The sequence below is a fragment of the Lutra lutra genome, chromosome 5 (assembly GCF_902655055.1).
Source record: "Lutra lutra chromosome 5, mLutLut1.2, whole genome shotgun sequence".
Classification (NCBI taxonomy): Eukaryota; Metazoa; Chordata; class Mammalia; order Carnivora; family Mustelidae; genus Lutra; species Lutra lutra.
Genome location: NC_062282.1, coordinates 101,614,450 through 101,629,402, shown reverse-complemented (window position 1 = coordinate 101,629,402; position 14,953 = coordinate 101,614,450). Strand labels below are relative to the sequence as shown.

General features: G+C 39.8%; 1 long non-coding RNA gene across 1 annotated transcript in view; it reads right to left on the bottom strand.

Moving 5' to 3' along the window:
- LOC125100332 (uncharacterized) overlaps window positions 1-12,764 on the bottom strand; it is a 354,931-nt gene extending 342,167 nt beyond the window's left edge. Inside the window, exon 1 of the long non-coding RNA XR_007127502.1 lies at window positions 12,626-12,764. This is a non-coding gene — a long non-coding RNA (uncharacterized LOC125100332). The remainder of the gene's footprint in view (window positions 1-12,625) is intronic.
- Between the last annotated feature and the right edge of the window lie 2,189 nt (window positions 12,765-14,953).

Genomic DNA, 14,953 nt, shown 5'->3' with positions numbered 1-14,953 from the left:
GTAACAGAGAATCTATCACTGAAAATGAGTTTTGGGGTGAATACTAAATTTATTTGAAGATGAAGTCTGGAGAGAAAAGTCAACCAAAAGAAAAGAAAGTATGTGCTTGTCTTTGGGAATTGTTTTAAAACTAAATTGGAAATTCATTCCATAACCTATTGCTAGTCTTGAAATTTTTTTTTAAAGATTTTATTTATTTATTTGACAGAGAGATCACAAGTAGGCAGAGAGGCAGGCAGAGAGAGAGAGGAGGAAGCAGGCTCCCCACTGAGCAGAGAGCCCGAAGCGGGGCTTGATCCCAGGATCCTGAGATCATGACCTGAACTGAAGGCAGAGGCTTTAACCCACTGAGCCACCCAGGCGCCCCTAGTCTTGAAATTTTTAACATGGAGTAATCCAATAGCTAACAAATTAGGATTATTTGGCTCAAAGCTCCAGACCATTTTAAAACCCTTAGGTTAGGAAAATGGACTGAAAGCTCTAATGTAGCAATTTAGGGCAAAATTATGTAAGTGCAAAAAGCAAACCAGAAGATCAGAGCAACTTGAGCCAATTTAGATTTTAATCAGATTTTTCATTCGAACCTTAATTAAAGTGTTTGACTTAGAAAAATGGCTATTAGAAAAACTGACTGCCAGGAAAGCAAAAGAGAAAAATTAATTGGAAAAAAATGTGCCCTAACTGCTCTGAAGATTCATAGCATATGTGAGAAAGGGAGCAGAAGAATGCTTTAATGAACTATTCTAATGTACAGTAGTATTTCTCTCTAGACATATAGAAAAATGTGTGTTGTTTTTCTCCTTCCATGCTGACATAAGTAAAAATAATGGAAAATTCCTTTTTAAAAAATTTATACTCTAATGATACCCCCAAACTAATAGGCTAAAGATTATCATTAACTTCCTCTGCCTGGTTTGGTCAGGCTACATTCTGTAGCAATGAATCAATCAACTAATATTTGTTGGGTCTTTACTGGCCCAGGTACGAGGAGGATTCTTAAAGAAGTACTAAACAAGGTTCCTGCTTTTGGAAATCTTGCAGTCTTACTGAAGAAAGAGATGGGGAAAGCTTAGCACACTCAGATCTCAAGCCTGAAAAACAGGATGGCACATTTCTGATGCTTATAAAAGCTGAGATATGTGGGAATCTGTCTAGTTACAGCAACTCCACTGGTACCTGTGAAGGTGGGAGATTGAAGGATGGACAGAATGTGGGTAGGTACAGAGATGTTCCAAGTTACTCTAACGCAGGGAGCAGTTATTTTTGGTTTTTTGTTTTTTTGAGGGGGGACCATGGAGAAAACACATATGCAAGCAGGGGATGGGCAGAAGGAGAGAGAATGTTAAGCAGGCTCCTTGCTCAGCACAGAGTCTGACCCGGGTTCCATTTCACTACCCTGAGATAATGACCTGAGCTGAAACCAAGAGTCTAAACTGACGGAGCCACCCAGGTGCCTATTTATTTATTTATTTATTTGTTTGTTTGTTTTCAGAATGGAGAGTTTATATAGCGGAATGGAGGTACAGGAGTCCAGTTGACTTGGACCCTGAATACCAGACAAAGGCATGTATATCAGATAGGATATATCTCACATTCACTAGGTGCCATTACTGTCTGTCTAGGCTTTGAGCATTTATATTATTTCTATTATAATATCCCTTTTCTATAGGTGCTAGAGATCTAGGGAGAAGAGGATGCAACTTCTAGGAAGAACAGTCTGGTGGTTTATGAAGATTGAATTGTCAGGAGATTGGCCACAGGGAAGTTAAGAGGTCACTGTCCTGCCCAGGGAAGAGGTGGGCCTACCTGGGCTGAGATGGATACAAAAATGATGAATGTGAAGAGGAGAATGTGAACCACCGTCATTCAGCAAAAATTTTTTAACACTTTCTATGGGCCATCCTGGAGGTAAAAAATCAGTAACAGTTGGTGGGGGAGGGGGAAGCTCATGGTCACGTTGGGTCCAACCAGCAAGACTACACTGCCAGTACTCTAGGAAGCACAGTTGCAGGCTCTATTACACCTGGCTGGAGATGGCAGAGAGTGGCATGGCAGGTGTGTGTAGAAGTGTCAAGAAAGGCTTACCCTGGAAGATGACATTTAGATGGGCTGGGAAGGAAAAGCCAGATCTTGCCAGGCAGAGAATAAAGAAAACACAAAAGCAGAGGATCAAAATTAAGTGGGAAGATAGCAAGCATTAAAGACAGAAATTTTATTTTATTTTATTTTAAAGTTTTCACTAATTTATTTGACAGAGAGGGGGGGAACACTAGTAGGGCGAAAAGGAGAGGGAGAAGCAGGCTTCCTGCTAAGCATAGAGCCCGACGTGGGGCTCAATCCCAGGATTCTGGGATCATGACCTGAGCCGAAAGCAGACACTTAATGACTCAGCCACCCAGGCGCCCCCAGAAATTTTTAAAATTGAATGAAAGAGGTGCCACCATCTTCTTTAGTCTTATGCATCCTGTCCCTGGGACTTTCTGAACTAAAAAATTTTAAAAATTTAAAAAAAAAATAAAGGAGGAAGAAGGGATCTCATACTCTGGCAAACCCCAAAACACTTAGAAATAAAGGGGCCAACTATTTCAACCTGTGGGGCAAGGCTTCAGTGCTCATGCCCCATTGGGAAGGAAGAACAATTATGGGAAGCAAGGCAAGAACGGCAGCCAAGGCGAAGGCATGCAGGTCTGCAAAGACTACTGTATCACAGTAAGCCACGAAGTGACAAGGCCAGTGGCTGGATGGGGGCAGGATGTCTCCAGACAAGCTGTATGAAAAACTAATTCTCAGAACAATACATCAGAGGGAGGAATAGAGAGAAAGCCCCCTTCTTGCCTCCCTCCTGCCTCCTCTTTCCTGTTTATCAAACAAACACATGGGAGTTCTCTTCCTATATTTCTGGGTTGGGTCATCTGGCCTCTTTTGGCAACAGACCTCTTTTAAGGAAGCTGATCTGATAACCTGTGGTGTGGCATTTTATGGGATTAGAAGTGGAGGAAAAGCTGAAGACTACACGGAAGCAGGCATGAGATCCAACATGAAGTCTTTTGCTTCGGCTGCCAGTCCAGGGGCCAAGGGTTCAGGGGACAGGTGAGGCCAGGAGAATCTGACGAGGCCAGTAGGATGTGTGCTATACAAGACACCTTATTACCACACATATATCTCATAATTATTGTGATCAGTCCTTCCCTTGTGCCAAGAAATTTCCAGACCCACCGCTTTTTTGATTTCTCCTTTCTGTCTCCTTGATGTGCCCAATTATTTAGATCTTTTATGAGGGCAACTTGAAACTAGGAAAAGCAAAACCCATGTCAGTTATTGCTGTCACTTGGAAGCTCACTGACAAAACTGGTTAAGCAAGATAAAGATGAATAAGGACAAATGGCATTAAATAAAAGGATGGGAGAGAAGTAGGTTCCAGATCATATTTTCTTAAGCTTAGTTTTCAGCAAAATCTTTTCTCATTTTTAAATGTGGGGCAGTGGAGGACTGTGTCCATTTCCTCAAAACTTGATCCTCTTCTCAGGAGAAAAGCAAGGACAGGGGGTGAGCCTGACCAGGAAGGAGAGGTACACAGGTACTCTGACACGCAAACATTTGCAGTCAATGCTCCTGGGAAACACAGATAAGGCTGCCATGAGACATGCAGAGCTGGAATATTAACAACTACTTCCTTCACAGCTTGGTCTGACATATTCATAAACTTGTAAACTATTTTAGGACAAATCCTTTAAAACAAAAAATTGGACAACAAAAAAACAATGCTTTCAGTCCATAGACATCAAAGGTCTATATGGCAACCAGCCCATGACAACAATCACAAGCCTTCTCTGGAAGGTTGCTCTTAAACTTGAAAATGATGACATTACCACCAATTGAGTGGAAGCCTCATGTCCATCTGAACTGTGGCTCTGCTGGTTCCCTCCTAATTAACCTCTGTCCCGCTGACTCTCTAATTCAGCAGAGGCCTACGGACGCTCCTCTTTTAAGTTGACTCAAGCTGTCTGCTCATTCAAGCTAATCCTTACAGTGCTTTGCAAAGAATGAAAAGGAAAAGATTAGCTGTACCTGAAGCTACAAATGGGAAGGCTAAGTGGATGGAAGAAGAGGAACCATTATTTTTCCCTTTTGTCTGTGTGAGCCCCCTATATTTGAAGCTGTCCAATACAACTAATTAGAAGAGAGAATTCTGAATACACCATCTTGCCACAGAGTTAAACAACCCATGTAATTACTCTTTTTGTCTAAAATTTGGTATCATGTGAAATTTTACCTGATGTTTACACCTTTTTTTTTCAAAATTCAGTCATTTTCATACCACCTTAACAATTTTTGCTTAATCTCCAAAATCACTTTTAAATTTACTTACTTGGAAGAAAGTATACAGCTCTTCAGCCTTATCTGAGCAGTAATATGGTAAAATTTCAATTTTGATAGGCTCTGTATGTATGTGCATTTGTGCCTATATCCTTTTCAAAATGTATAATCTCATCTCATCCAAATTTTCTAGGGCCTTGCAGAATAACAAAGTATGGAGTGGCACTCTTTAATTAAAGCACTGAAACAACAAAATGGAACAGAAAAACAGAATCAGGAAACGTCTCCATTCCTAGAAACACGTGGGAGTCTGAACTAATGCGTTTGTTTGTGAAAGGGAAACACAGCAATATTTGCTACCTGACCTGAATCTTTAATCTATCTGTACACTAAGAAATACTCTCTCTAAATCTGTATCTATATTTCTACATCTTGTTCATCTTTCTAGTTTTTTTCTAGTAAATCTATAAATAACCAACTAAAAAATGTTAGTCATATACTATATAAACTCATCCCATGTTTGACAATTTGTTAAAAAATGGCTTGTGAATTCAGTTGGTTAATTGGGGAGGTTGTGGGGAGTTCTTTGACATGTGGGTTGCTATCATGGAGTCTCCAGCCTTATGACTTCTTGATTCCTGGAAATGCAGTCACTCAACACGGCACACTAGGCAGATCAGTTATGTCAATCCATCAGAATCATCTGATAGACCCATTGCAGAACCTGCCCTCAGACCTTCTGTCACTTTTTTTCTACAAGGAATCTGGCCCCAGATCACCCTCCTTAGAGAGAGTCATAGAGAAAAGCCGATACAGACAGACTCTTCAATTCCAGCGCGTTCATGAAAATAGAGTATGGTTTAGATTGAGAGCAGGAAAACAGAAGGAGTTCCACTTTCAGAAGAGTGGTATGAGGAGCTCCACTAAATCATTCCCCAGCAACCGTAACTAGTGAAAACTATTTTTAAAAGCAATCATGTAGTCTCTGGAAATCATCCTAAGGGCAAACATCAATTAAAAAACATTAATTCAAGAAACTCTACTAAATCTTAGAACAGTAATATTCTGTGGCCCTTAAGGTATGGCCACAAGCCATGCTCTCCCTCCTCCTCCTTTCTAGCAGCTCAGAGAGCTGGAAGCTCCACTCTGCACAGGTGTGGCCAAGAAGAGGGTCCCTCTTCCCTTTTCTCGCAGTCAAGGGATACAGTATCTCATTGAGAGAGAATGGCCAGCAGCATTTCTCAATGACTTGCAGAGAATAAGTTCCTGGTAAGTGAGGACAAGATGTTGCCTCTTCCTTCCCCCAAACCTCTACTCATAAAGGAGAGGTTCTCCATCAGGCACAGCAGTGCAAGAATACTGAAGCCCTGATCACCCTTGTCTCAGCTTGCTCTTATGCTGGGAGAAACACATTGAGACAGACCAAAGGCCCCTGTCTAGCACCTGCTCATAAGGCATGGGTGTCACCCTTGTCCCACTTCTGGAGCAGAGGCTCAGAGATTTCACCAAGAAGTAAGGCAGGTCCCAAGAACAGAAAGCTCTGAAGCTCATGCCAAATGAACTGACTTTATTTGAAACAGAGCCGGCAAGTTCAAGCCTAAGGATCCTCTCAAAAACATCAGAGATATTGGTGGCAAACAATGAAGAGGCAGCTGGTAGCTCTCTGAGAACAAAAAACCAAAACAGGTAAGGCAAGTAGTTTATGAGAGACAACAAAGGAAAGAGGTAAGGAAAGCCCTTTCTGGGGTCAGAACACCCCTCAAAGACTGCTCTTGCAAAAGGTGCTGGATTGAATAGGACCAGACTGAGAAGCCATTCATACCCCAGGCACTGCCAAAAACAGTACTGCAGGGGTGCCTGGGTGGCTCAGTGGGTTAAGCCGCTGCCTTCGGCTCAGATCATGATCCCAGGGTCCTGGGATCGAGCCCCGCATCGGGCTCTCTGCTCAGCAGGGAGCCTGCTTCCTCCTCTCTCTCTGCCTGCCTCTCTGCCTGCTTGTGATCTCTCTCTGTCAAATAAATAAAATCTTTAAAAAACAAAAACAAAAAAAAAACAAAAAACAGTACTGCATTCAGCCAGCAGTTAGGGGAAACTATCAGTTTGGTGGGATACCAAGTGAGACAGACACCTTAACAGAAAAACCAAGAATAAAAGCAGTCAAAGAGGGCTGAAACCACTGTCATCCCAGGGTAATAGCATGGGCGTGACCAAAGGCTCCACCTTCTGAGAAGCAGTACCACAGGATCATACTAACAGAGAAACAGATTTCACCAAAATGGGCCAGCCAAATCAACAAGTAAATCCCATCAAAAACAATCCACAGACCAGGGAAGGAGATCAGTATCCCAAGTTTTACAATATATTATCTAAAAATGTGCAGTTTTCAACAAAAAACCATGAGACATGAAGCAAATAAGAAAGTATGACTAATACACAAAGAACAAGGTAAGAAACAGGAGCTGTCAGGGGACACACATACTGGATTTAACAAAGACTTCAAAATAAAAAAGGAAACTATTCTTTAAATCATAAAGGAAGGTATGAGGACAATGTTTCATCAATAGTGTTAATAAATATTTTTTAATTAATTTGCAACTGAACTTTCTTGTTTCTCTCCATTTGTTTTTTTACTCATTTACATCAGTGAGAACTCAGATTTTTATTTCGTAACTTGGGTTATAATCCAATGCTCCTTCACTTTGTTGCTTCACTTTTTCCAGTTTTGTCCACTGGGAGCTCTCTGGGTTGGCTCCTTTGCTATACCCCACGAAAGCAGGATTTGGTGGGTTTTGGTGTTTTATTTGTTTTAGCACTTCTCTACTTTCTGGCACTAAGCAATGCTCCAGAATCTTCAGATATTTCCTGCCCAGTCCTTGAATTTTCCCAAGGAATTCTGATTCTTTTTATAGGAAAATGGTGCCAAAAACCATGACCTGAAATCTAGATTTCTTCTCTGAGTAATGAAGATGTTCTAAATTTAACTGTGGTGATGGTTACGTAACTTTGTGAATATACTAAAGAACACTGAATTGTACTCTTTAAGTGGGTGAATTGTATGATATGCAAATCTCAATAAAGTTCTCATTCAAGGGAAAAAGAAGCAAAATTAGTGGGGGGGGGGGCTACTCTATTTTACAGAACAAAGAAAAACCATACAGACAAAAACGGTAAATAATAAATCCTTTGCAACTAGAATCAAGTGTGTGGCCCAAGGGTGACAGTCGCGAAGGAATACATTTGGATTATCAACTACACATCAGGAATTACTGCCTGCAAGTAAAGTCTCAAAAATATCCAAGCACTTTCTAAAGAAAGTTCGACCATCATCGAATGATTCAAAATCATTCGAATTACCCTTTCTTAGGACCTCGGGGAGTATTACAAGCGGTATTGTCTAATTAGAGCTCCAAAACAACAGGATGCAAAGAATAGCATCAAAAACTCCTACATTCCTGGAAATACTTGGCAGTGTAACTAGTTTGTCTTTAATGGAAAACACTGCAGCAGTTTCTAGACAGCTTCCATGAACCTTGAATGCATGCTGCCTGGTAAGGGGCTCCCCCCGCCCCTCCACCATACTCAACCTGGGGCCATCCTGAGCCTCTAAAGCTGTCAGGGAACATAAGCCTAAACTGGTGTGAGTGTTGCTTGTTTCCTGAATGCCCTCAGGAGCCCAAGGCTCCCTTAGTCCATGTGAGGAAGACTATTTGGTGGTATAGAAAAGGATGGGAGAAAGAAAAGGAGATGAGAATTCAGATCCAAGCATTTGTTCAGCCGCCTCTGGTGTTTATTATTACAGCTCCCAGAGAGATGCACTGTTGACCTCTTTTCCTGTCCTCACTTTATAATTTGTTCAAGAGCCAATGCATACTTCTGACTGAAGCACGTATGTGTAGACAAAAGCACAAATACATGTAAAGAGTTGGAAGAAGACATATACATGCACGTATGTGGTGAGAGATTGTGATGAAATGGGTAAGAGTGCCTCTCTAGAGTGAGACTTAATGGGTCCAAATTCTGGCTCTGCCATGTACCAACCTAGGACCATCAGTATGGTCCCTCTGTGCCTTAGTTTCCTCATCTATAAAGTGGGGGAGAAAATAATACCTACCACTGAGATCACTATAACTATTAGATGAGATACTGAGTAGAGTGTTTGGCATGTAGCAAGAAACATAATGTTAGCTACTAATATTATAAAGACAAGTATACACAAAAGTATTATTCCTTGCAATTTGGATTCTATTTCTCCATTTAAAATTTTAAACACAAATAAAAACTCCACATAGTCATACAGAATGACAGAATTCATGTAACTAACGTTCTGTTTCTTTGACTTTACAACCGCTATGCTTCTGTTGTTTGTTTCAAATCTACAAGCATGTGTGGTGCACAGGGGTAGGTTGGAGATAAAAACTGTGCTCTGAAGGCTGCTGAAAGATTTCAAACCATAAGGGGCTTGTTCTCAAAACACATGTAGCTGAGTGTGATTGTGTAGGAGAATGATTATATAACTGGGAGAACTGGACTTTAGTTCCATGTAAAATGCAATGATTAGTAAAGGATAAATAATAAAACTCTCCATGTGCTAAAGCTTACATGTATATTGTTAAAAATCAAGAGTAATGGCTCAATAATTGTTCAGTGGCTAGACCAACAAAAAGATATTTTTGGGGGACAAGTATTTTATAACAAATGTTGTTTAAAATTGTTAGCTTATGTTGATAATAAAAAGCAAATTGACTTATAGTCAGTTTTGCTATTGCTACTAAATTACCTCAGACAACGCCCCCACCCCCTTATCGCTTGTGCTCAGGATGACCACTCTGTCCCCCATCCTTGGTTCACCACTGCCACCAACAAATTAGAAAAGTTTTAGTTCCATATCCTTATAAACGTTTGGTATCATCAATCTTTTTCTTTTTTTTTTTTTTTTTTTAAAGATTTTATTTATTTATTTGACAGAGAGATCACAAGCAGGCAGAGAGGCAGGCAGAGAGAGAGGAGGAAGCAGGCTCCCTGCTGAGCAGAGAGCCCGATGCGGGGCTCGATCCCAGGACTCTGAGATCATGACCTGAGCCGAAGGCAGCGGCTTAACCCACTGAGCCACCCAGGCGCCCCCAATCTTTTTCTTTTTTAAAAGATTTTGTTTATTTGACAGACTGAGATCATAGGTAGGCAGAGAGGCAGGTGGGGGTGGGGGGTAGTGAGCGGAAGCAAGCTCCCCGCTGAGCAGAGAGCCCGATGCAGGACTCGATCCCAGGACCCTGGGATCACAACCTGAGCCCAAGGCAGAGGCTTTAACCCAGATCATCAATCTTTAAAAATTTTAGACAGTCTAGGGCACCTGGGTGGCTCAGTTGGTTAAGCGTCTGCCTTCAGCTCAGGTCATGATCTCAGGGTCCTGGGACTGAGCTCTGCATCAGGCTCCCTGCTCAGGGGAGAGTCTGCTTCTCCCTCTCCCTCTGCTGCTCCTCCCTATTTGTTCTCTCTCTGTGTGTCTCAAATAAATAAATAAATAAATAAAATCTTAAATAAAAAAATAAAAATTTTAGGCAATCTAGTGGGTATGCAGTATCTAATTTGTGGCTTTAATTTTAATTTCCCTGGGATTAATGATACTGAACACTTTTTCATGTACTTTTGGCCATGCATGTATATTCCTTTGAGAATTGTGTTGAGTTTTTATTGGAGCTGTTTAGCTTTTCATTCTTGGCTTGTAAGAGTTCTTTATATACCCTGAGTTCAAGTCCTTTGTCATATATATATATATTTTACAAATATTGTTTCCCAGATTGTGGCTTCCCTATTCACTTTCTTAATGTTATCTCTAAACAGTAAGTGTTATCTAGTAATTCCCCCTCTTTCAGAAACCCTCTTACACTGTTGGTGGGAATGCAAGCTGGTATAGCCACTCTGGAAAGCAGTATGGAGAGTCCTCAAGAAGTTAAAAATAGAGCTACTCTACGATCCAGCAATTATACTGCTAGAGATTTACCCCAAAGATACAGATGTAGTAATCCTAAGGGGCATGTGCACCCCAATGTTTATAGGAGCAATGTTTACAACAGCCAAACTACGGAAAGAGCTGAGATGTCCATCGACAGAGGAATGGATAAAGAAGTGAGGTACATACACACACACATACACACACACACACAATGCAATATTACTTGGCCATCAGAAAGGATGAATACTTACCATTTACCTCAATGTGGATGGAAGTGGAAGGTATCATGCAGAGTAAAATAACTCAGTCAGAAAAAAACAATTATCATATCGTTTCACTCACATGTGGAATACCAGAAACAGAGAAGGAGGGGAAACTGAACAGAAAATAATCAGAGAAGGAGACAAACAATGAGAGATTATTAACTCCAGGAGACAAAATGAGGGTTGCTGGAGGGGAGGAAGATGGAATAATTAGATGATAGGCATTAAGGAGGGCATGCGAGGGAACTCGATGTGATGAGCACTGGGTGTTATCTGCAACTGATGAATTATTGAACTCTACATCTGAAATTAATGATATACTATATGTTGGCTAATTGAATTTAAATTAAAAAAATTTCTCCCCTTTTATCTGTATTTGGGGTCTACTTAATTTTTTTCTTGTCATTCCTTCTAGAGTCTGTCAATATTAGGAATACTCTTAAAGAAACAACTGAGCTTGGTCAACCTCCATTCCTCATTTGTGAGTGTAAGAGTATACATTTTCTTTTACTAGTGCTAGTATTTTATTCATTCCTGTATCTTTATTTTCTCCTTCCTTGAGTGTTCTATTACCGTTTTACCCACTTGTAGTGACACCCTTGGCTAAGTTTTTCTTTCAACCATTCTTATTTTCTGATAAATATACTTAAAGCTATATATACCTAAGACCTGCTTTATGTGTGTCTCCTTAAACTCTTAGAAAGAAGCAGCGTTATTAGAAGGCAGTTTTTTAAATATGGAAATTCACCAGAATGGGGGATTTGAAAAGTGAGAGAGAGAAGAATAAATGTCCTTTCATTACCTGCTCTTCCTAGTCAGGTTTTTGCTACCCTTATATTATTGGGAGAGTGGTGGCCTGAGTGATGGGCCTATTTCTATGGTCCTGGGGCAGGTAAAGAATTATCCTGAGACCACGTAGGAAAGCAACACTTAGTTTCACCAACCTATCCTCTCCCAACTGCCCCCTGAATGCCCTGTGTCTTGCCTGTAGCCACCGCAAGCCACCCCCCCCAACTCTCCATTCCCAACACACACACATACACAAACAGTTCAGTCTCCCAAGGGTTTCTCACTTTTTTCCTTTTAGTTCTAGAAATCCCTATTTTCTTCTTACTCTAGTAGTTTCTTCATGGTCAATGCTACAGAGTAAAACCAGCAGGCTGTGCTAACCTACCACCTTGGCAGGAGTCAGAAATGCTCTTCATCCTCAACATTTTCTTAGCTATTCTTCACTCTTTATGCCTGTGAATTACCTTAAAAATAACTTTTTCAGTTTCTTCCTGAAAACCTCTCTGGGATTTTAATCATAATTCTCTTACAACTGTAAGTGAGTTTGTGAAGAACTAACATGTTTATATTAGGCAATATTGCCATTCAGTCATCTAGTGTATGACTTGGGACATTCAAATATTATTTTATGTCTCTCAAAAAATTTTATTTTATTCATATAGGTTCACACCTTTCTTGTTAAAGTTTTTTAACCATTTTATGTCTTTTACTATTAGCGTGAGTGGGATTATTTTTCCATCTTACTTTGTAACTTACTATTGCTACCTACAGAAAAGTATACTGATATTTGTAGACATATTAACAATTTGATGACTCTACTGTCTTTTCCTAAAAAATTCTAATAATTAGGAAGAAATCAGTTTTAAAATATTCCCTCAAAAATAAAAATTATCACACTTTCTTTTCATAGTAAGGAGAATGAAAGCTATTATTTGTATTTATTTGGGGGCTTATAGTTTCTCTGAGAATACATAGATCATTTATATTTAATATTTTTCTCATAATAAAAGTAACATATGGTAGAAACTCTAGAGGAAAGTTTAAAAAGTTAATTAGATCAAAAGGCAGCAGAGTATTCAGCGATATCCCATGTTTATATAAAAATATGAACACACACATACACACACACCCCTCCATATACTGGCCTATGTCTAGATAATATTCATAACTAAATTTCAGACATGACTAGACATGTCCAGTAGCCTAGTAAACAGCAGGCAACCAAAACAAATGAGTGCTTTTACAGTCATTTGTGAACACACACAGAACAGAGAAAAATTTAGTCACCCGACAAACATGATCCCACCTGAGGTCAGCTGAGACAACACAACACCTTCTTACTTCAGCTCATACAGTGATGACCAGAGAATGGAGAAGTAAGGGACAGTACAGTATAGTGCAGAAAGCATAGGCTCTGGGGTCGGTTGAGCAGGGTTTAAAATCCCACTCTGTTTACTTAGTGGAGTGGCTCAGGCAAGTCACTTAAACGCTTCTGAACTTCATTTTCTCTTCTATATAATCAGGAAAATAGAATCTACCAGAGGAGGGAGCTGTTTTCAGAATTTAAGATTATAATCTACTTGGAGTGTGTGGGGTGGGTGTGGGTGTGGGTGTATGTTTATTTTCCTTAGGAGCAATGGTTCAGTATTTGCTAACTAAGTTCACTGAAAACTTTACAGACAATATAACTACTGAGGATAAAAAGAATCAACTATCTTTAAATGATATATTGTTTTATTTGCTTGATTTGGGCTTTAGAAAAATGGCATCATATTGTATGGAATCCTGTAAAACCTGGATTTTTTTCCTTTTTCACTAAATATGATATGTGAGAGTCTGCATTAGATATATACTAGTTCTAATTCATTTATTCTCACTACTATATAATACTCCACTATCACTATTTTTTGTATTTTATACTTTTAAAAAAATGTGTGTGTGTGTGTGTGTGCTCCAAAATTCATTGTTTATGCACCACACCAAGTGCTCCATGCAATACGTGTCCTCCTTAATACCCACCACCAGGCTCACCCAACCCCCGACACCCCTCCCCTCCAAAACCCTCAGTTTGTTTCTCAGAGTCCACAGTCTCCTATGGTTTGTCTCCCACTCTGATTTCCCCAACTTACTTCTCCTCTTCTTCTCCCAATGTCCTCCATGTTATTCCTTATGCTCCACGAGTTAGTGAAACCATATGATAGTTGACTTTCTCTGCTTGACTTAATTCACTCAGCATAATCTCTTCCAGTCCCGTCCATGTTGCTATAAAAGTTGGGTATTCATCCTTTCTGATGGAGGCATAATACTCCATTGTATATATGGACCACATCATCTTTATCCATTCATAACGCTGAAGGGCATCTTGGTTCTTTCCACAGTTTGGTGACTGTGGGCATTGCTGCTATGAACACTGAAGTATAAAGGCCCTTATTTTCACTATATCTGTATTTTGGGGGTAAATTTTCACTATCTATTCTTAAAGTTACCTATTGATGACCTTTTGGTTTAGATAATTTTTGTTCTTAGTATGCATCTTGTAGATGCACCAGAAATTACTGAGGGGCTATGTCCAGGAATAGAATTACTAGATGAGTCAATAAAACCAGATTATCTTCCAGTGTTGTGGTACGAATCCACACACACTCCAGAGTGTATAAGCAATCTTATCCTCTACACTTATATCAGCACTTGAGATCTGAGATTTCTCAACTGTTCACTAATCTGGTGTTATAAATTAGGTTCTCATTTGGGTTTAATTTCCATTTCCTTCCTACTAGTGAAATCAAGCATTTTGTCCCATGTATATCTATCATTTGTCTTTTCTTTACCATAGAATATTTATTTCTGTCACTTACCTAGTTTTTCTATTGGGTTGCTTTTCTATTGGGCTGGGTTTGTTGATTTCATACCTTTATTAATTCTTTATTCTCAATACTAAACATTTATTGGCTTATCTCTCTGCAAGTTTGAATCTTATCTTTTTGCTTTCTTTATGGTCTCATTTGATAACCAGAAATTTTTAATTTTAGTTTCATTATTTTTTATTTCTACGGTCCCAGCAATTTATCCCATTGTGCTTTTTGCGGGTAATTACAACACAGAAATGGCAACATAGACCAATATTTCCACCTCTATGGTGCTCCCCAGGAGCAAACTTGAAGATAGCTCTCCAGTGAGAAGACCACCAGATTCTCACTGGTTACAGGGAAGAAAAGACCATACTTGGTCCCAACTTAACCAAAGCAACAGAAAAAATATGTTTTACTGCAAAAAAATTTAAAATCATTAGGGTAAATACCCAGCAGTGCAATTGCAGGGTCATAGGGTAGTTCTATTTTCAACATTTTGAGGAACCTCCATGCTGTTTTCCAGAGTGGTTGCACCAGCTTGCATTCCCACCAACAGTGTAGGAGGGTTCCCCTTTCTCCGCATCCTCGCCAGCATCTGTCATTTCCTGACTTGTTAATTTTAGCCATTCTGACTGGTGTGAGGTGATATCTCATTGTGGTTTTGATTTGTATTTCCCTGATGCCGAGTGATATGGAGCAATTTTTCATGTGTCTGTTGGCCATCTGGATGTCTTCTTTGCAGAAATGTCTGTTCATGTCCTCTGCCCATTTCTTGATTGGATTAT